This window comes from Periplaneta americana, chromosome 14 (genome assembly GCF_040183065.1).
Source record: "Periplaneta americana isolate PAMFEO1 chromosome 14, P.americana_PAMFEO1_priV1, whole genome shotgun sequence".
Lineage (NCBI taxonomy): Eukaryota > Metazoa > Arthropoda > Insecta > Blattodea > Blattidae > Periplaneta > Periplaneta americana.
In genome coordinates this window covers 38,767,074-38,790,544 of record NC_091130.1, presented here as the reverse complement: position 1 = coordinate 38,790,544, position 23,471 = coordinate 38,767,074, and positions in this window count along the sequence as shown.

The window sequence follows — 23,471 nt, the reverse complement described above, 5'->3', positions numbered from 1 at the left end:
CTAGAAAGATAAGAAAAGCATATTAAATATACATAAAGATAATAAGCAGGCAGCGTATTTCCATTCTCAAACGTACAGCGGATCGAGTAGTTTCTTCTGGTACATCTATTACGTCACGTGAATGCGTAAGTGGGGTAGAATTGCAAGCAGATATGCATTACATAACAATGATGTAATGTATTATAAATATGCCCCTGTAAATTCATATCACGTAGAATGAACATTCTCTTAGTTTGAACAAATTCTTTGTTTTGTTCGTAAATGATTTGCATTTCGTAATATCAGAATGTACATTTTCATACACTGCAACGGGATAGGTTTTGATAAATTGCCTATTTGTATTTCAAATTTCAAAATTTCAAATTTTCAAATTTATTCACAATTTACATTTGAAATGAATACATATGAATATATACCCGAAATGAGCATATGCTCGTGCTCGGGTACAGTCCAGTAGTCTACATAAATTTTAAAGAGATCAATAATAAAGTTGATGTTAGAAATAATAGTAACAATAATAATAATAATCATCATCATCATCATCATCATCATCATAAAATAATAATAATAGAATATCCGTGACGGAGATAATACAAAGATAATAATACAAATTAATTCATTAATAATAATAATAATAATAATAATAATAATAATAATAATAGTAATAAAACAAAAATATTTACAAATACTAAAATAGATACTAAGACGGATAAAATAAAATATAAAACCACTAGCGAGAGTTAACACAACTTAAATAAGCATATAATAACCAGAAAAAAAAAATGATGAACTCGAAAATCAACAGAAAAGTTCGATGTATAGCAGACGACATCAACCGCCGTATTGACATTGTGCTATGCATTATTGGTAGGAGGGGGAGCCCAATGTCTACGTAACTGCCGTTCTCTTCGAATCTTCTCATACAATCATGGGAAGTTAATGCTGAAAAACCAAATGTCTACGAGTCAAACTGTTCGCTATTACCAGGATAAATACAAATAATACTGAAATATATTAATCAAGTTTCAGTTATAGATCTCCCCTTTTGTGCAAGATGTATCATATCAAAATATTTTATGAATGGCGGGGAAAATATAAATTTCAAAAACTCTCTAGTGACAAGAGATAGTGGCAAGTACAATCAAGTGTATCTGTGGCGATGATAAGAAATCATTTATTGGAGATATACACTGTTATTAATTAAGAAAATGATCTATATATATTTATTACAATGTTTTATCTTATAGGTTACATTCATCAGATGAATACAATAAATATTAGTAACATATAATGCTAGTAACACTTAAAATAATAATAAAATTTAACAAATATCATACAAACATTTTCACTTTATTTTTAAACTTAAGAATAGGTAGATTGCTTAGGTCTGGATTATTTTCTTGGTCCATAATTCATACTGTGTCTTAATCCAGCTCTAGTGTGGCATTTAGGTTCTGCCAAAAGAGTTGGGACATTTCTTCTGGTGTTAAGTATATGTTGTTCAGTTATAAAATTCATTCGATTTTTGTGAAAATAAATTAGTACTGTATGTTTATATATTTGCTCAATTTTTAGTACTTGGAATTCAGAATAAATAAATTGTGTCGCATAGTCATGTGGTTTATGGAGACAAATTTTGATGATAAGTTTTTGTAGTAATATTAATGGAGTTAGGGTAGAATATTGTAAATATACATTGTAAATATTGCTAATTCCTATATTGATTTTTGTTACTATTATTTTGTTCCTGTAACGACAGGTGACGTAGGAATATAATTTTCTTAGCTTAAACAAGTTTTTACTGGCAGTGTGGATAAACATATGAATTTCATAATCTCAGAATATATTTTTTTGTTCACCGTAACGGAGTTGATTTCGTTATTATATATAGAGTATTTACAGTTAATGTGTATCACGTTTGCTATTATATATAAATACTAGTTTAGTATTATTATCGATCTAATTATATTTCCAGTCATATGCAACACTAATATTTTGTAGAGCGCTAGTTTCGCAGTGTTAGTGCGTTTATATGGTCAAAAGTAGCTGGACAGACCATTTCAATTTAGTAGCAATCCCACTTACAGTTGTCATGCTCCATTATTATTATTATTATTATTATTATTATTATTATTACTATTATATTATTCTTATTATTACTATTATATTATTATTATTATTATTATTATTATTATTATTATTATTATTATTATTATTATGTACCGAACTAGGTTATACCTTTCGTAGCATCCTGACGTAAGCATTTAGGGTCAGAGTTTGAACCCTAATACTCCCACGATATACTAACACTAACCGATAACTTTCCTGGCTTGTTTGGGAACGAAAATTCGCTGCCTGATACTAAGTTATGAATATGATATTATTGAAGTGACAAAAAGTAAAGACCAAAAATTTATTACGATAATTATGATTTTAAAAACAGTTCAAGCGCGTTTTTTTTAAATAATTTATCTAATAATTTCAATTTTCGATTCCTCTTTATAAAGTCATTATACAATCTTGGGCCGAAATTAGAACTGTGCTTTAAGTCTGCTTTAGTCTTACATTTTGGTTCAATGAGGGGAAACGAAATATTTTATCTTCTTGTGTTGTGGCCATGATCGAAAGATATAAATTTAGTTTGATATTTATGGTAGAAATTCAATAAAGTAGCTATACACATACTTTTTTGGTACTCAACAAATTAAATTCGTTGTATATAAGATGAGCTGAATTATTATGTTTTCTTTTTAAAGATTTTAACAATTGTTTTATGTAGTAATATTAAACTGCATCGTAAACTGCAAGTATTCGGCCTCCTGGCCACTTCCACTTCCACAAAGTTTTGTTTGATTTTGAAAATTATCGTTCTCTGCAGCGTTTTCTAGGTCTGCCAACATTTCGTTTTGCTGTAGTCTTATTATTATATAGGTTATAATGGTATTCTAGATGATACTATCCTAAGCATTTGTCTTTAAATTGTGCTACTTTTTGTTGAGTTGTATGGATACATGAACAAATTTTGCATGTTTTTAAAAACGGTAGTTTTTATTTTATATAGAATGTGCAAAAGAATGTACTTTCTTAAATTATCCTCTATATATTTTTGTATTCCTCTGGTCGTAAAGTGTATGAAATCACACTGTTCGAAATGCCTCTCTTTCACTGCCAAAGAATGCAAGAGTATACTTTCAGCAATGTTTTTCAGCTGATTTGTAGAATCTAATATCTGATTCTTCTTTTTAACTCTTGTAAGTTGCCTGACTTGTTTCATAGACCTTTTCCTTCAAACAACACCACAAGAAAATGAGATCGGGGGATTTTGTGGGCCATTTAACTCTTTCTCTTCTGCCAATCCATCTTCCTGAAAATTCTTAATTCAAATAGTTCGATTTTTCTCCCAGAATGTCAAAGGGTACCATCTTGCTGGAACCAGACGTCTTTCACAGACAAAATATCAAGAGCTTTTTATCATCTGTAACTTGTTTTTATTTTCTAGACTTGACTTATTTTAATATTTTCAGTATTATTGAACTTAAAAAAATAGGTAATATAAAAACTAATTACTAAATGTTTCCCAATGCACTTCATGAAACAGGGAGTTACGTCCTATTGGTGCCTCTTGCTATCACCACAGCCAATTATAATTAGAATTATTCAGTTCTCTCATTTCCTGTGAGATTTGCCACGTTCATCAACTTCAAAAAGACTTGGGATTCAAGAAACGAATGATAATGAACTGTTTTAGATTGGCTTCTGTTAATAGGATTCATTGCCATATTTATTGTCATTTGTCATAAAGTAATATTCAGTTGCACTTTTCTTTTTCAGTTATTCATTTAACTCATACCTACAATAACATCTAAAGAATGCAAGCAAAGTTTATGATTTCATATATTTTAAGACTTAAAGAACACAAAAATGGAAGAAAATAAAGTGCAATTATTTAAAAAATACATCTTTTGACACATTTTATACAGTATGAAATAATACTGTTTTACAAAGAAGTGCAAAATTTGTTGATGTAGGCCGACTGTAAAACAACTTTTATACTGAATTGTTTTTATAAAACTAAAAATTGTACTTTTCTCGCTCTGTAGTCTATACACGAAGGCTTGCGGTGTATGTAACGGCTATAATATGGAGCTTTATAATTTCGTTAAAGCTACAACGGTGCTACATTTGCAAAATTCTTTTAACAATGAAGAGAATTCTATTTTTTTTAATACTGCAGAACCCTGAAGAAACTCCTCCTACGACCTTCAATAATACGCCAATAACGAGAACAAACAACCTAATAGATGATGTGGCATAATAAATTTCAGTTGATGGTAGGGAAACACAGTCCTTAGCTTTATTCTTTATTACGCGGGTTTAAAAGGAACAAGACAATAATGAAATCATGTTGATGCAAGTGGATACTGACAGAAACGTGTGAGAAAAGCTTAGTAAAGTATCTTGCTGTCAACACAAAACTTCAGCACATGGCTCAAAATTATTCAAAATGCAAAAGTCATAACAGAATATTAGAGTACCTGGAAGTCTGTGAACATTTCAGCCCATGAATGGCATATATATCATGAAGTACCGTTATATTAAAACAAGTTTCATTTTTCACTCCGTTGTTTCATTTTGTGGTAATTTTAGTAAGTAAAAACAGTAGGCAAAGTACAGTAGACGAAGTGCTTTATTATGTAAGAAGGTAGTGTGTGAAGTAGAGTGGATGAAAATTCTCGGGGGCGAAATTCAGTAGGCGAACAGGTCCCATACTTTTGAAAACATTAACAACTGATCAAATTTGTAAGGTTTACAAAGCCTATGTCGACTAAAAAGTCACACAACAATCACAGCTATTATTAGCCTCTTCTTTAGACTTCCCTACCTTTATAGTTAAGATTGGAGAGGAAACAGGACTTTGTTGGTCATCCAACAAGACTAGATGTTATTTATTGTACGGTCTACACTTAAGGAAAGAAAAATAGCGCCTTCCTTCACCCAGTATGTTCGCCCGCACACATTCCCTCTTTACGTGAACTTTTTCTGGCGTTAAGGTGTCTTCGTCTTTAAGGCGGGACATGATCATTTTTTATACTCATAAATTATGGCTTTATAGCGTGGGGAAGGGGTGAGGGAAGACCCCTCCGTAATACCTGTCCGGTAATAGCTAATAACTCAGGGAATCTTGTCCTGCATGTCAACTCTAATTTATTTTTAATATAACATTATTTATTCTTGTGATGTTTACAGAATTCATATACAAGTCGAAGCGGCTTTAAAGAACTTTGTGATATGTATTGGTATTCGAGACGTACGGTGCAGTCGTTGTTTTACTTATCCCTAGTTATTGGAGGTACAGTGGTGCTGCTTGTCATTTAAATATGACTCTCTGTCAGTGCTGAATTTAGGCTTAGGCAACCTAGGCAGTTTCCTAGGACGGCAATTTATAGGGGGCGGATTTTCCCTCTCTCTCTCTCTCGCTTCCCTTTTTTAAACAATGAAATTTGATTTTAAAACACTTTTTGGTAAGTATTTTTTTAAGTTTGTTCTTGAACACCTTGTGGAAGTCTTAAATTGTTTTGATGAAGGATGAGTGGAACAGAGAAAAATTCTCTCCGGCACCGGGATTTGAATCTGGGTTTTCAGATCTACGTGCTGACGCTCTATCCACTAAGTCACACCGGATTCCCACCTCGATGTCGGATTGAATTCTCTCAGTTTAAGTTCCACCTCTTGGATTCCCTCTAGTGGCCTACCCTCATGCACTGCGTCATAGATGTATGACAGTGGCATAATGTCCACACGTGTGCAGAGGTGCACTCGATATGAGTGACTAAGTGGCCGGGATCCGAAGGAATAAGCGCCGTCTTAAATCACTAAGTGATTATTTTTCGCATATCATATATTATTACGATGTACCGAAGTACATGATATTTCCGTGCAGAAATTCTGCATCATCATATGATGAAGGATGAGTGAAACAGAGAAAAATTCTCCGTTGGATCCCGACCACTTAGTCACTCATAACGAGTGCACCTCTGCACATGTGCCACTGTCATACATCTATGACGAAGTGCATGAGGGTAATAATAATAATAATAATAATAATAATAATAATAATAATAATATGGCCTACCATTATTATTATTATTATTATTATTATTATTATTAACGAAAATCAAGGTTTTAACATATACCGTCTGTGCTCATCCTTTTAACAAGTTTATTGGTTTTTCAATACCTTGTTACATTTGTTTTGTGAACGTTTTCGGCTCTATTGAAAAACCAATAAACTTGTTAAAAGGATAAGCACAGACGGTACATGTTAAAACCTTGATTTTCACTAATGAATTAGCTTATCGGCCCATCATGCCTTTTAAATTATTATTATTATTATTATTATTATTATTATTATTATTATTATTATTATTATTATTATTATTATTATTTCTTACCAATGTTTATTATTGCCACACTAACTTTACTTATCCAACTTTCAATAGGCTATTTACTTTTATGTTGTTTTATGGTCTAGATATTAATGTAATAACTATGTAAGCAATTGTATTCAATTAGAATTAGAGTCTGGCTGGGCGGAAGAGAAGGCCTTCTGGCCTTAGCTCTGCCAGATTAAATAAATAAATTATTATTATTATTATTATTATTATTATTATTATTATTATTATTATTACCCTCATGCACTTCGTCATAGATGTATGACAGTGGTACAATGTCCATACATGTGCAGAGGTGCACTCGTTATGAGTGACTGAGTGGTCGGGATCCAACGGAGAATTTTTCTGTTTCACTCATCCTTCATCATATGATGATGCAGAATTTCTGCACGGAAATATCATATGTACTTCGGTACATCGTAATAATATATGATATGCAAAAATTAATCACTTAGTGATTTAAGACGGTGCTTATTCCGTCGGATCCCGGCCACTTAGTCACTCATATCGAGTGCACCTCTGCACACGTGTGGACATTATGCCACTGTCATACATCTATGACGCAGTGCATGAGGGTAGGCCACTAGAGGGAACCCAAGAGGTGGAACTTAAACTGAGAGGATTCAATCCGACATCGGGAAGGGAATCCGGTGTGGCTTAGTGGATAGAGCGTCAGCACGTAGAGCTGAAAATCCGGGGGTCAAATCCCGGTGGCGGAGAGAATTTTTCTCTGTTCCACTCATCCTTCATCATAAGATGACGCAGAATTTCTGCACGGAAATATCATATGTACTTCGGTATATCGTAATAATTATATTGTTTTGTTATCGCATTGTCACGGTTGCGGGAAGAGCGAAAGGAAAGTGTGAAGCTGCATAATTATATTATAATACCAATATCACGTTATTATACTATGGCACTGCTCAAGTAAATTATACGCTCCGCGTTTCCAACACTGCGTAAACACACGTTAGTTTTCTGTAATGAATGAAGGATTATACATTTTTAGTTTCATTCCTAAGAAGGGGGGTTTAAATTCTCATGGAAAATGTTGAAATGTTTTGCACTCCTAGGAGGGAAAATTGAAGAACGTGAATAAGCAAGGAAGAAATTATTTATTAAGACGAAAGTCGATAAACGAGTCCAATAAACGATTATTTAGAAAACTGCACAAGCATTTCGAAATTTGCACAAATTAATTTTTAATTTGTGCATTTTTGCGACAATTATTTATTTTCTATCTTAAACCCTGGTTTATAGATACATAAATATTTATGTAATTTATGAAACATGAGTATACACTTTGAAATGTTGCAGTGTCTCGGAATATTCCTCTACATTTTTTTCTCATGAAACAAAATAAATCAGTCATTTTTATTTATTTTCTACAAAAATTATGAAATCTTGAGATTTGTATGGAATTCTGAATATGTCTCTTAAATAGAGAGACGCAAGACCTTCATACTTTCACGTATTGAAGGTAAAATTAAGATTGAAACTTCGAACGTATGGATGTCTGAACAACTCAGTGTTATCTGAACCTTAAACGTTGACAGCAATTTTCTTTACTATTTGTTCATTTTCTTAGTCTTATGACAATTGTCAATTGTGACATCTGTTGTTCGGTGACATAGTTACATTGTACTAGATGACGCTTGGAGGCGAATTCTTTTGTTTCTCGAACTCGTTTTCACCTGGAATGCCGGGAAGTAAATATTTCTTACGAGTAACAAACTAGAAAGGGAATTTAATGCAGCGTATGCGTTTTTTCTTGAGATTAAACTGAGAAGGACGTAAAATATTTCTTAAAGAATGGAATTTGTGATGCAGTAAATTCTATTAACGAATTTGTTATAAAGAATGCACAGAAGTTTTCTATTACAAATGAAGTGGAAATATTTTTGAAATATATTTTTGTAGATTACTGTACTAAAATGATTATGGTACGTTGGTAACTAGCAACGACATGTTTTATTCTAATTAAGGGATAAGTACAGTTTGTCCCAAATTGATGTATACACATTTTGAAACACTATTTCTCAGCAACGAGATGAGACAGAAACACAATTTTTGCGGTTTTGTATTCCTTAAGTCCGTATATGTTCAAAATGGCCCCCTTCCGCCACAGTACACTCCAAGCAACGACGTACAACAGAGCGACAATTGGATTGTTGCCAATGGAATATCATTACAGGCATGTTCAATCTGAATTTTCAGTTCCTCCAGTGTTTGTGGTTTTGTAGCGTACACTTTGTCCTTTAGAGCTCCCCTTAGGTGGAAGTCTGGAAAAGTTAAATCCTGAGATCGAGGCGGGAACTCCGCAGCACTTCCTATTCATCTCTGATTGAGTGTGCGATCGAGAAAATTCCTCACATTGATATGAAAGTGAGCTGGAGCCCCGTCTTGTTGAAAGTAAAACCCAGTTTCATTCTCAAAGAGGTCTTAAAACGTGGAATCGTGGTTTCCAACATTTACAGGTATTTCTCACCCGTGACAGTCCCTTCTAAGAAGTACGATCCAATTATTACTCTGGAAGAGAGATCACACCATTCTATTACTCCTGTAAGATTGACGGCCTTTTCTTGAAACATGTGTGTGTTTTCTTTAGTCCAGTAAACAAAATTGTGCCGGTTAATTGAGCCATTAAGTTTAAATATAGCTCCATCTGACCAAACAATTAAGTCTTTCAAATTATCCCATGTTCAAAAGCCACTCACAAAATTCCAGTTGCCTATCTAGGTCGTCCTCATTTAGTGCTTGGACAAGTCTCTGAATGTAAGGCTTCCATTTTTGAGATCACAGAATTCAATGAACACTGGATTTGCTGATACCAATCTCACGAGAACATTGCCTCATTGACTTCTTTGGGGATTGTGCAAAAGCCTGCAGACTGCATCAACACTCTCGTTTTCGGTGGAACGTCTCTTTCTTCCGCACCGCTCTTTCAACACATCTTGCGTCGTGCCGTCAAACTTGTCTCGGATTCTTGTGAACCTTGGTGGTTGTGTTCCAAATTCAATGCTCCAACGTCGTTGAACCTCAACAATGTTCTCCACTTTCCAATAAAATTTCAGTGTCCACTTACATTCATCGAACAATAATTGCACCACCGTGTTTGTTTATAAACAGATGAACATGTTTCCATGCTTATCACTGCCTTCTGAATCATAAACTGCAAAAATCGTATTTCTATCTCATTTCTTTGTTGTGAAATAGTATTTCGAAAAGCGTATAGGCCTAATCAATTTGGGACACTCCGTAGTATTATCAGTATATCTGGTCTCTCTTATGCAATTGAACTAGCCCTTTAAATAGGAAGATTACCTGTTTCATTCTAATGCACTTAAAGTTACTTGCCACATTACGGTAATGCTGTGCTTATGTATCCGCTATAATGTTCAATGAACGCTGCCCTTTACATCGTTTACATCGTTGCAACTACTGTATTACAAACTCAACAATTCTGACTTGCAAGCAGCTTCCTCGAGTTGCGTTTTAATCTTTTCCCACAATGGCCAGCTCGTAAAATAATTATAAAATTTACGTTGCTCCACGTATTGGGTGAATAGGTCTTAAAGAAACCGCAACGTGGCAACTCGGCTCTCGGATGAGACGCTCGCAGAATCCAGCTAACGCAGATAGCTTGTCATAGGTAGCTTTCCCAAAACACGCCATGAAATGTTTCAAATATAACAATTTTTATCTTGAAATGGAAGCAAAAACGAGCAAAATTGTATCTAATTTTTTGGTTTGAAATATCTCAAAGACCCCCTGAAAATATTGACACTACATACGGTTATCCCTGCATATAGCTCCAGGAGCTGCCTTCTTTTTGCAACGAAACTACTGGGACATCAGCTCCAATTCAACTGTAACTTACTACCAAATGCTCGGAATCACAGTGTTCTTGCACTAAAAGATTGGGGATATTTTTTAACGTATGAAACAAGAAACATTAATTTGACCAAAAAGTGGAGCCACCTCCTTTTTGCAGGGAGCCCTTCAATTCTACGAGTACAGCATTAAGATTTCTTCCATGCGTTCACGTATAACTCCTCTTAAATATTTATGGCATGTTTTCGACTGCTTGGGAACAAAAGAACCCTACGGAGTTGTTAAGACCCCGTCATAAACATAATTAATAAGAACAATAAAGATCGTCGGCACGCATTTGTTTGCAAGTACTAATGCTGCAAGGGCAGAGAATGATGTGGTATGAACTGGACCGTGAAAATGAAATGTACGAAAATAAATTACATTGTAGGTTAACAAGCGTATCTCTAATGACAGAGTATAGTAGTACAGGTGTTCCAAAATAAAAAGAGTGAAATAATGAAGCAAGTGCTCTTTGGACGTGAATTGATTGTATATCACAGAGATTCTCATCAAGGGGACCACGACGAAACTCGAAGGTCACGTTTGTTGTACACTAGTCCTAAATTGTAAGATTGTATTGTAGAACTTAACACATGAGCTATAATAAAACCACATACAGTCTTAAAAAAATGTTATTTTTTATTTCCGACGTTACATCTTCATGGTAATTGGATGAAGGTTGTTTGATAAACACGTACAGTATATTCATTTCTAGATTTCATAATTCTGACGTAGATAAAAAATATTTGAAGAGATTTTATCTGCGTCGTTCCATAGTTATAAGAATGTAATTACATTAATTTTCATATCTACGAACTCAACATCATTACCTCAGCATTGTGGAGTAACTTATATTAATGCTAAAGCGTCTCTTAAGTCGTAAAGTCATTTACGATACTGTTAAAAGATGAGTGAAGCTGAAGTGGATTTCTGGATTTGAAGCGTTTTAGGACAATGAATTGGTCTATATGTTGGTCAAGGAGTAGGGGAGAGTTGGGTAGTATCGGACATCGGGTAATATCGGACAGTGAATTTCTTTCATCTACCACCAGATGATAGTAACTGAATGACATGGTTACGTTTCTGTGATGTCGCATACAGAAATTTAACCATGTTATTCAGGTACTACCATCTGGTGGGCGATGAAAGAAACGCACTGTCCGATATTACCCGATGTCCGATACTACCCAACTCTCCCCTAAGAAAAATTCATTTTTAGACGGTCTTTCCTAATACTAGGCAGAAATGTTAAAATTGACTGTAATATGGTAGTATACGAAAAGTAATTTTTCTATGATAGTCCGTAAAGTTGCATTTTACCCATTGTTATCAGCAGAACTAGGAAGTTGGTACCAAAACTGTTAAGTTGTGTGAGCTTGGACTATATCTCTACCGAGTAAAAAGTAATAGCGCATCCCTCAATGTTAGTGAACTAGAACGACAATCATGTACAGCCAGTGGTAACCAAACATGTGCTCCAATCGTCCACAGCCTTAGAACAAAAAAATAATAATAAACGAATAATGAAAAAACAAAAAAAAAAATGTAATTATAAACTTCGTAAACCTTAAACTAAAATAATTTACCCATACATATAAAAAAACATACAAATATACAATTATGATTCTAGCCTTGTTATAACAAATAATAATGAACATTTTCATTTTATGAAAACAAATACTCATTTTATTTCCAGAAAAAATATACAATATTTGTACTCAGAAAATATTCGTTCTACGTCAGAAGACGTTACTGGAGCAAATCTGAAATATGATACAGCATTTCTTACTATTATCAGGTGAACAACTGTTTGGTGAATCTAATAGTGTGTCTCGTATGAGGCAGAGCAGTGTATATTGGAGAGTACCGCATTCTCGGCGGCGGCAGCCATATTTACTCCTGGCTCTGCACAGAAGCGTAAGCAGTAATGCTAGAAGGAAGGTCATTAAAGGCGATATCGTAAATGTTGTTGTGGTTTATTGACTACAGGAGACAAGGATTAATAAACATTATTGTCATAGTGAAATGATTGAGTAGAGATAACACTTTATCATTTATGTTATGTCCATTTCAATAGGGATAACATAAGCAATTTTCTATGCAGTTCTCGTACCAACACTTCGACTGCCACCATTTAGCAGATTATTGTAGCGCATTTGCTATAACAGACAAGTTTCTTAACAATAAATACATTCTAGTTCCAAAATACAGTGATAAGACTTTTTCAGAAATATTACAAGTTGGGAACATATGAGTTGAAGTGTTAATAATTAAAGACTTCAAATCCTTTACTACCAACTCATTTTGTACCAACGTTACACATTTTTCTACATTTAGAATTATATCAATCACAGATTTACAAGGGTATACAAGTGACATTTCCTTGTACGACTTGAGAGTCACTAATGTGCTAATAAAATTTATAGATCCATCCTTGTTATCAGTTATTACTATTAGAGATGAAGAACAGTTTTCAAAAATACTGTATACCTATAACTTATTTTGTTTTATTTTGAACAAAACTAATCCCAACAAGTAGTAAAGAGCTTGTTGTTCACTTAAGCCAATATTTATATTTTCAGTTAAATTACAATTTAGCCTATATCAATTTCCTTTTGCTCACATTCATCTTCACTAGAACTTTCTGATTCGGGATTACTTACATCTGTACCTAGAAACTCAACTAATTGTTCACAATCGCAAACTGCGTTATTTCCATGCTCCGTTTATGAGAAACACTGAGAAATCGTAATGCAGTTTTGAATTCTTTTGCATCCGGGATTGGATTTATGCAACGGAGAGTAGAAAATGAATTTTCTAACGCATCCTGCGTGAATCTATCTAGCATAAGATATTTGAAGTTCGCTTTATTATGTCAACATTCTTGAAAATCAAGAACTGTTTTTGTTACCAGTATTATACCAGTTTGGAATGGTTTCCAACGTCCGCTTTTGCCCACTTTGATATTTTCAATTATAAATATTATGTCATTACTTACGTCTTTTGAGGAACTCGGACGTTCACATAAGCTCCACATCGGTCCCTATCCTGTGCAAGATTAATCCAGTCTCTATCATCATATCCCACCTCCCTCAAATCCATTTTAATACTATCCTCCCATCTATGTCTCGGCCTTCCCAAAGATATTTTCCACTCCGACTTCCCAACTAACACTCTATATGCATTTCTAGATTCGCCCATACGTGCTGTACGCCCTGCCCATCTCAAACGTCTGGATTTAATGTTCCTAATTATGTCAGGTGAAGAATACAATGCGTGAAGTTCTCCGTTGTGTAACTTTCTCCATTCTCCTGTAACTTCATTCCTCTTAGCCCCAAATATTGTCCTAATTACCTTATTCTCAAACAACCTTATCCTCTGTTCCTCTCTCGAAGTGAGAGTCCAAGTTTCACAACCATACAGAACAATCGGTAATATAACTGTTTTATAAATTCTAACTTTCAGATTTTTTGACAGCAGACTAGATGACAAAAATCTTCTCAACCGAATAATAACAGGTATTTCCCATACTTATTTTGCGTTTAATTTCCTCCCGAATGTCATTTATATTTGTTACTGATGCTCCAAAGTTATTTGAATTTTTCCACCTCTTCGAAGAATAAATTAATAATTTTTATATTGTATTTCGAATATTCTGGTCACGAGATAAAATCATATACTTTGTCTTTTCGGGATTGCTTCCAAATTTATCGCTTTACTTGATTCAATTAAAATTCCCGTGTTTTCCCAAAGAGTTCGTGGATTTTCTCTGACATATTCATGTCATCCGCATAGACAAGAAGCAGTAACCCGTTCAATTCCAAATCCTCTCTGCTATCCTGAACTTTCCTAATGGCATATTCTAGACCGACGTTAAAATGTAAAGGTGATAGTGCATCTCCTTGCTTTAGCCCGCAGTGAAAATATTATGTCGTTGAGAAATTAATCATTGAAGTATATTCCTCCTCTTGTTTGTGACTTAATGCTAATTTTGTACATCGACAATTGATTAAACATTGATTAACTGCACAACAACACGGCATTCTTCAAGATAACAATGAAATATCACACTAGAAACCTGTGTCCCTACGCAAGTCTTGCGTTGTACAGTCTCTCCGCAGGAGTAAATATGGCTGCCACGTCGGCATTTGTCGGATCAAAAGAATGCGGTACTCTCCAATATACACTGCTCTGGTATGAGGCGCATAATATTAGACCCATAATTGTTTTCAAGAAAATTTTTCATTTCTATTGTAATGAAGCTAGGAAGTTCGTATCATAATTCCGATGTTGAACTTGGACTGTAATGCAACCGAATGCATAGCAGCACGAGACGTCAACATTTAACGAAGAATAATCCGGCAAAAAATAAACGTGTGACACACTTCTGTTTGCTTAAATTATTTAATAACAGATGAGTTTACTATTATGGAATCATGCATAATATCAACATTTCATAAATAATACATTAATAACAGAATAGCTCACTTTGTTCAGAACCTAAAATATTAATATAAATTAACAATATTCTTCAAAGTATTCACGACTGTACACAGCTCCACAGAATGCCACTATGCGTTGTTTATGTGAACGTACTGTGTATCGTCTGTAGCGAGCAGAGACATCTATACTCCTCGGTGTACTAAACTGAAATCTACTGTTTTGGTACGAACTTCCTACCTATGAATATCACTGGCTAAAGAGAGCCTTTAAAACACTAGTGCGTTAAAAAAAAAGTAATCACTTTAGTCACTGTTATTTATTTCACACACTGCCAAAAAGAAAAGTAATATTCAATGTACAGTACGATTATTTAGCCCTGACAGTCGCCGGAGATGTGCGCGTGGGACAGGCGAGTCCATTTAGTTACGCCAAGGGGTGTTTGGGTTATTCACTCGCTTGCCTTTACCGACTGCTCGCCCTTATCTCTACTCCGGAACTCTCCCCACTCCTCCGATCACTTTCCCTCTTTTGCGTCGCTGATCTGTTAGGACTAAATAATCGGTTTGTACAGTAGTGGCAAAAAACCGGACCGACCCTTGTAGCTGATTTCAGAGCCTTGTTCACTCCAGAGCACGATAGACTGGTAACTAAGACTTTCGTGGTTCGAATCCTGCCTGGGAAGGAAACTTTTTTTTGTTCCTTATTCAAATTTATTCCAAATACTTTTCGATTGCAGCGATATTTTACTACTTAATTAACTTATTATTCCCAGAACATGAATTTTACCAGCAATCGAAAAGACCTGTATCTATCTCTGCAATCACGAGTCATTTGTGGATGATATGCATATCACTTGAAACGGCACTTCATAGAGTTTCTAGTGACCAATGCTAGATATCTCTTCCAACGCAACAATAGCCGTGTAATCGAACGCAGCAATATTCGCTAAATTTACTGATTACGGTTTGGGATTGCTATTTCCATCTCTTACCATTATGGTGAACATGTCCACCACTCACCACTAAGACTACCATTTCCACCACTTACTATTATGATGATCATTTTCACCACTCAATACCAGATAACCATTCCATCACTCACCACTCTTAGTATCATTTCTATCACTTACATTGATATAACCATTTTCACCATTCACAAACACGATCACAATTTTTACCGCTCACCAACAAGATTGTCATTTCAACTACTCACCATCAAGTTCATTATGTTCACCACTTACCACCACTATCACTATTCCGCTACTCACCATCACGATCACTTCTTTCACAACATGATTAAGATGACAGTTTTAGCACTCACTTTCACGATTACACTTTTCAGCACGTATTCGCGAACAGCGTTTCCGCCATTCACATTCATGATCACAATTTCTACTGTGATCACCATTTCCACTACTCGTCACATGATCATCATTTCTACCTCCCACTATCACGATCACTATTTTCACAACTAACGATCAAGATCACCGTTCCTTGTACTCGCTTTTACGATCATACTTTCCGCCACTCACCTTCACGATCATATTATTATGATGTCCCAAAGTACGTATGATATTTCCGTGCAGGAATTCTGCATTACCATGTGATGGTTTGGTGGAGCGGAGAAAAATTCTCTCCGGCACCGGGACTCGAACCAGGGTTTCCAGCTCTAGTGCTGACGTTTTGTCCACTAAGCCACACCGGATTTCAGTTCCGATGCCGGATTGAATCTCCTCAGTTTAAGTTCCGTCTCTTGGGTTCCCTCTAATGGTCAACCCTCATGAACTTTGTCACAGATGTGTGACAGTGGCACAATGTCCAAAACACTATGTGTAGAGGTGCAGTCATTACGAGTGCTAAGTGGCCGGGATCCGAGAATGCGCGCCGTCTTAAATCTTTAAGTGATTATTTACGCATATCATATTAATGTCATATACCGAAATACGTATGATATTTCCGTGCAGGAATTCTACATTACCATAATGATGAAGGATGGATGGAGCGTCAGTACGTAGAGCTGAAAATCCAGGTTCGAGTCCCGGTGCCGGAGAGAATTTTCTCCTCTCCACCCATCCTTCATTTTCACAATCAGAGTTTCCGCCGGTCACTTTGCGATCACCATTTCAGCCACTAAGCATCAAGATCACAATTTCCACCACTTACCACATCACCACTTCCATCACTCACCACTACTATTACCATTATTTTGTACAATTTACCACTACGGTCACAATTTACACCGCCGCAATCACCATTTAGATCACTCATCACTATGATTACCATTATTTTCCACTAGTCACCACTACGATCACCATTATTTTCCACTAGTCACCACTACGATCACCATTATTTTCCACTAGTCACCACTACGATCACCATTATTTTCCACTAGTCATCACTACGATCACCATTATTTTCCCCTAGTCACCACTATGATCACCATTATTTTCCACTAGTCACCACTATGATCACCATTATTTTCCACTAGTCACCACTACGATCACCATTATTTTCCACTAGTCACCACTACTATCACCATTATTTTCCACTAGTCACCACTACGATCACCATTATTTTCCACTAGTCACCACTACGATCACCATTATTTTCCACTAGTCACCACTACGATCACCATTATTTTCCACTAGTCACCACTACGATCACCATTATTTTCCACTAGTCACCACTACGATCACCATTCCTACCACTTACCACCACGACTACCATTTACATCACTCACCAACACGATCGCAAACTACGATCACCATTTTCATCACTCACCACTGCGATCAACATTTCCATTATTCACCATCACGATCACCATTTTCACCACTTACTATCAAGATTGTTATTTGCTCTCTTCACTATTACGACGGCCGTTGTTACCATTCACTTTCATGATTACCTTTCCATGACCATTGTTTCCAATAATCGTAATTCCCACCATTAATCATGACCATTTCCACCATTCACCATTAAAATCTCCACATAAACCGCTTACCATTACGATTATCATGAAACAATCACTGCAAATTACTACTCCCAACGTTAGTCTTGTCTTCAGTAAGACTGCGTCGCATTTCAAGCGTTGCACAGACATATCAGTAAAGATGGCATAGTCACCAGAGTCTGATTCCAGACAGCCTTCTGTTATTAATGGTGAACAAAGTAGTTTTGTAGCAATATCATTCTCATTCAATCATTGTTCCACACTCATCATATCGGTGGGGCAGCGTCTGCAGTCCAAAGCTTCGATAACTACAGTAACTTTTCCCACCATCAATAAGAAAATTTCCAAGAATCCGCAGCAAAATGCCAGGAGCACTGGCACTGTGCGTGCTGTCTTCAGACGTGGGTACCCCCAGGTCCTCTATTTACTGTACACACTTCTTAACGGTGGCGGCTTTTAAGAGAATAGACAATTTTATAGTACCCAGAACATTTTAAACAAGGAGCATTAAGAGGAATTTATCATGTTTAGTCAAAGTACCGCAAGAGGTTGGCCTCATTTGAATGCTTATAGTCGGACACAATGGTTATAATTTACAATAGTATTTATTATTGGCTATTCAGAACAGGAGCGGAAGGAATTTGACTTCTTGACTGGGTGCTGATTATTATAAACATCACTCAGGTAATCATCCCAGTAGCCAGGTTATTATTCATGCCGAAAACATTACTCACAACATGCATATTTTAAATTTAATTTAATTTATTGTATTCCATAGATTTTACATTAACATTGAAGTTTTAAGATGTGGAACAAGTCAAAATTTTACAAGATTACAATTTTTTGGCGCGATGAAGTGAGGCAGAAGATTCGCCCTGCCATGCCGTTGAGGAAAACCTCGGAAAAAACTAAATCAGGTAATCAGCCCAATCGGGGATCCAACCCGAGCCCGAACGCAGCTCAGGATCAGCAGGCTAGCGAAGAATTAGACTAATGCATAAGTTCGTAGCGTTCTTGTTCGTCATCAAAACACCGCATTGTTAAGAGACTGTTTATCGTTTTTCATATGTCATTTTGACCGTTGTGCTTATAAATCCGACTTGAAATTGCGGATTTGAAGAAAGTTTGTGCTATTTGTGTCAAGTGGAAACAAACGAACAGTTTCGACATAGGCTAATTCTTCTCTTCTTCTCTTCTATATGAAATTAATAGAGGGGCAAAGGCAGCGGAGGAAGTTCGAAATATTTGTGCTCTGTACAGGGAGAATTGCATCGGAGAATGCACTGAAAGAAAATGGTTCTGTCATCGTTTCAATATACAACATTCCGAACAAAAGTCCATGCACAGAAGATGGTGTTACGCGTCTAGTGGGATAAAGAAGGCGTCGTGTACTACGAATTGCTTCCCAAAAATGTAACTATAACTGCTGACATTTATTACCAACACCTCAGATGCCTTGCGGCCGCAATTGAAGTTAAACGACCGGGAAGACTGCATAAAGTGATGCTGCAACACGATAATGCACGCCCTCACTCCGCTAACACGATGAAAGCAGCTATCCAGGAGGTTGGTTGGGAGATGTTTACACATCCCCTATATTCTTCTGATCTTGCAAAAGAAACTCTTACAGTTTTGGTAGCATTTACAAACTCGTATTTATGCAAAATAAGTTTCCAGTCTGTGATTTCTATCAAAACAAAAACGAGAAATCTCTTTGAAATTGGAAATGATATAATTGTGTGCATATTGAATGCAAGGCGAAGATTTGAGAAGTTACTTTCTTAAAAACAGACATATTTATAGCATTAATTATTTTTTGCTTTAGCTAAAGCTACTGAAACTTTTCAATTTTATTTTTATGTTCAGTTTTGTTTATATTTTTGGATACAACATAACTGTGTTAATAAGGCATTTTTTGTTTTATTTTTTAAATAATCTCGCGACCGTCCTCTTCTCTTTATACGACCACCCAAGGGGTCGCGACCCAAACTTTGGGAACCACTGTCTTATACTTTCAAAAGCCACCCATACCCAGTGGCCAACTCTGTACATCTTTAGTTGTCTGCCGATTCTGAGAACGAATTTTGACAATATTAGTGAAGGCTCTTAATTAGGGTAAGGTTTTAAACTTATCCTTGAGATAACGTCTAATTATAGCCTCGTGTTCAGAAAGTCTAAAAAAATAGATAATGCATATAGCAGTTAATGAGGTGGTATTTTAAGCAGTCTGTGTACGACACTCGCTTTGCACAGCGATTCGGAACGGTTATGGATCCCTTTTCCGCACGTCCTTGTGATGCATGTGCATTAGTCGGCCCAGTGTTAAAGAAGCGAAACTTCGTGTGAGAATTTACGTAAGTAGTTTGTGGTGGTATACTGGTCACAGTTCTTTCCATTCAACTCGAGGTTTTCAGCGTAAACCCGGCATAGGGCAATTGAAATCAATAACACGTCTGTATGTATAACAAACTTTAAACCACTAGGCGCGTGTCTTGAAAAAATCTTATCCCTGAATGAGATGGATCCAGACACGATTGACCCATTTATAACCTTGGATAATAGTCAAGTCTCCTAGGATTCGCCCATAGAAATAAAAAGAAACCCCTTTACGAATGCCAGGACATTTTCTTTAATCTCTCGTTTCTTTTACGTCATTATCATCACTGGGTATGGTGGAGGTAACTTGAGAATTGACAGACACACACAAATGCAACCACATATTCTCTTTGTTCTCCTTGTAGTTTCCTTGGCCTCCTTGTATCCCTCTGGCTTCTTGCCTTCCTTTTGTCCTCCTTGTATTCCCCTTGTTGCCTTTGTATTCCTTCTTATTGCCCTTGTATTGTTCTTATTATATTCCCCTTGCATTTCTCTCTTACTCTTTGTGTTCCTTTGTTCTTTTTGTATTCCAGTGTTGTTCTTGTATTCTCCTTGCTCTTCTTGTATTCCATTATTCTTCTTGTCTTTCCCCTATTCTCCTGCATTTCACTTGTTTTGCTTGTATTTTCTTTCTTCTCCTTGTATTCCCATTATTCTCCTTGTTCTCCTTCTATTCTCCTTGCTCTCCTTGTATCCCCTTGTTCTCCTTGTATTCCCATTGTTCTTCATGTATTCCTCTTTTCCTTGTGTTCTCCTAGTATTCCCCCTGTTCTCCTTGTATTCCCCTTGTTCCCATTGTATTCCCCTTGTTCTCCTAGTATTCCACTTATTTTCCTTTATTCTCATTGTTATCCTTGTATTCCCCTTATTATTCCTGTATTCTCCTTGTTATCTTTTATTTCCTATGTTATTCTTTCACTTCCTTTGTTTTCATTGTTTTCCTTATCTTTCCGTTCTCTTTGCTGTTCCTTTGTTGCCTTCCCTTGTTCTCCTTGCAGTTCCCTATTCGCCTTATCTTTTCCCCTTGTTCTCTTTGTATTCCCGTTGTCCTATTCCCCTTGTTCTCCTTGTTTCATTTTTCGAATCACCAAACATGTAACGGTACTCAGTATAGTAAAGCTATGGACCAGTCAACAGGTGATCGCACTCACACGTAGTTCACAGTAAAAATATGCAGCATACTAAAGCTATGTACCTGTCGATCTTCTTAGTTGTTAATTAACGACATTGTATGAACTAGTAGGTTATTTAGTGTCAGTTAAATTTGTATGATGAAGGGTTTGTGGAGCGGAGAAAAATTCTCTCCGGCACCGGGACTTGAACCCGGGTTTTTAGCTCTACGTGCTGACGCTTTATCCATTAAGCCACACTGTATTCCAGTTCCTATGCCGGATTGAATCCTCTCAGTTTTAAGTTCAACCTCTTAGTTTCCCTTCAGTGACAAACCCTTATACACTGTGTCACACATGTGTGACAGTGGCACAACGTCCAACAAACTATGTGCAGAGGTGCACTCATTACGAATGACTAAGTGGCCGGGACCCGACGAAATGAGCGCCGTCTTAAACCACTAAGGGCCATATTCATAGACATTCTTAGCGCGGGCTTCCGGTGGATGATCAGCGAACTAACGTTTTTCGTATTCATAAACCAGTGTTAGCGATACGATACGATATGATATGATATGATATGATATGATATGATATGATATGAATCCTGTACAAGTAATCACTCAATAGCCGGGGCTAGTTTAGCACGGTCGTAGCGCGGGCTAGCGAAATGTCTATGCATATCACCCTTGTGACTATTTACGCACATCATATTATTGTGATGTACCGAAGTACATATGGTATTTCCGTGCAGGAATTCTGCGTTAACATATGATGAAGGATGGGTGGAGCGGAGAAAAATTCCCTCGGGCACCGGGACGGCGCTCATTCCGTCGGATCCCGGCCACTTAGTTACTCGTAATGAGTGCACTTCTGCACATAGTGTGTTGGACATTGTGCTACTGTCACACATCTGTGACACAGTGCATGAGGGTTGGCCACTAAAGGGAAACTAAAAGGTGTGGCTTAATGGATAAAGCGTCAGCACATAGAGCTGAAAACCCGGGTTCGAGTCTCGGTGCCGGAGAGATTTTTCTCCGCTCCATCCATCCTTCATCATATGATAGGCCTAATGCAGAATTACTGCACGGAAATAACATTATGTACTTCGGTACATCACAATAGTTAAATTAGTGATAGAAATAGTAGTTAAGAAATTAAGAATACCAGTCAAAATGAAATAATCATGTTCTTAGAATGTCACTAAACCGTTAATCTCGAAAATTATTACATCATAATTAAATAAACCAGAAAGGACGAGAGATTTAGGAGAATTTATCGTCGTAGAATTGACAAATTTCTGTAGACGCAGATGCATGCCCAGACCTGCAACAGGAACAAGAAGAAGAAGAAGAAGAAGAAGAAGGTTAAAATGCGTAAAAACGCTTAAAAGTTTGTCTTTCTGGTTACGCAGGAGAAATAAAACTATTTACTCTATTAATTGTTTAACTAGTCCGTATAGGTCACTTTCTGTAGACGCGTTTCCAATTCACTGTGGGCTAAACCAAGAAGATGCACTATCACCTTTAATTTTTAACTTTGCTCTAGAGTAAGCCATTAGGAAAGTCCAGGATAATAGAAAGGGTTTGGAATTGAACGGGTTACATCAGCTGCTTGTCTATGCGTATGACATGAATATGTTAGGAGAAAATCCACAAACGATTAGAGAAAACACGGGAACTTTACTTGAAGCAAGTAAAGCGATAGGTTTGAAAGGAAATCCTGAAAAGACAAAGTATATGATTTTGCCTCGTGACCAGAATATTGTACGAAGTGGAAATATGAAAATTGGAAATTTATCCTTTGAAGAGGTGGAAAAATTCAAATACTTCGGAGCAACAGTAACAAATATAAATGATACTCGGGAGGAAATTAAACACAAAATAAATATGGGAAATGCCTGTTATTATTCGGTTGAGAAGATTTTATCATCCAGTCTACTGTCAAAAAATCTGAAAGTTAGAACTTATAAAAATAATTATATTACCGGTTGTTCTTTATGGTTGTGAAAATTAGACTCTCACTTTGAGAGAGGAATATAGGTTAAGGGTGTTTGAGAATAAGGTGCTTAGGAAAATATTTGGGGCTAAGAGGGATGAAGTTACAGGAGAATGGAGAAAGTTACACAACACAGAACTGCACGCATTGTATTCTTTACCTGACATAATTAGGAATATTAAATCCAGACGTTTGAGATGGGCAGAGCATGTAGCACGTATGGGCGAATGCAGAAATGCATATAGGGTGTTAGTTGGGAGGCCGGAGG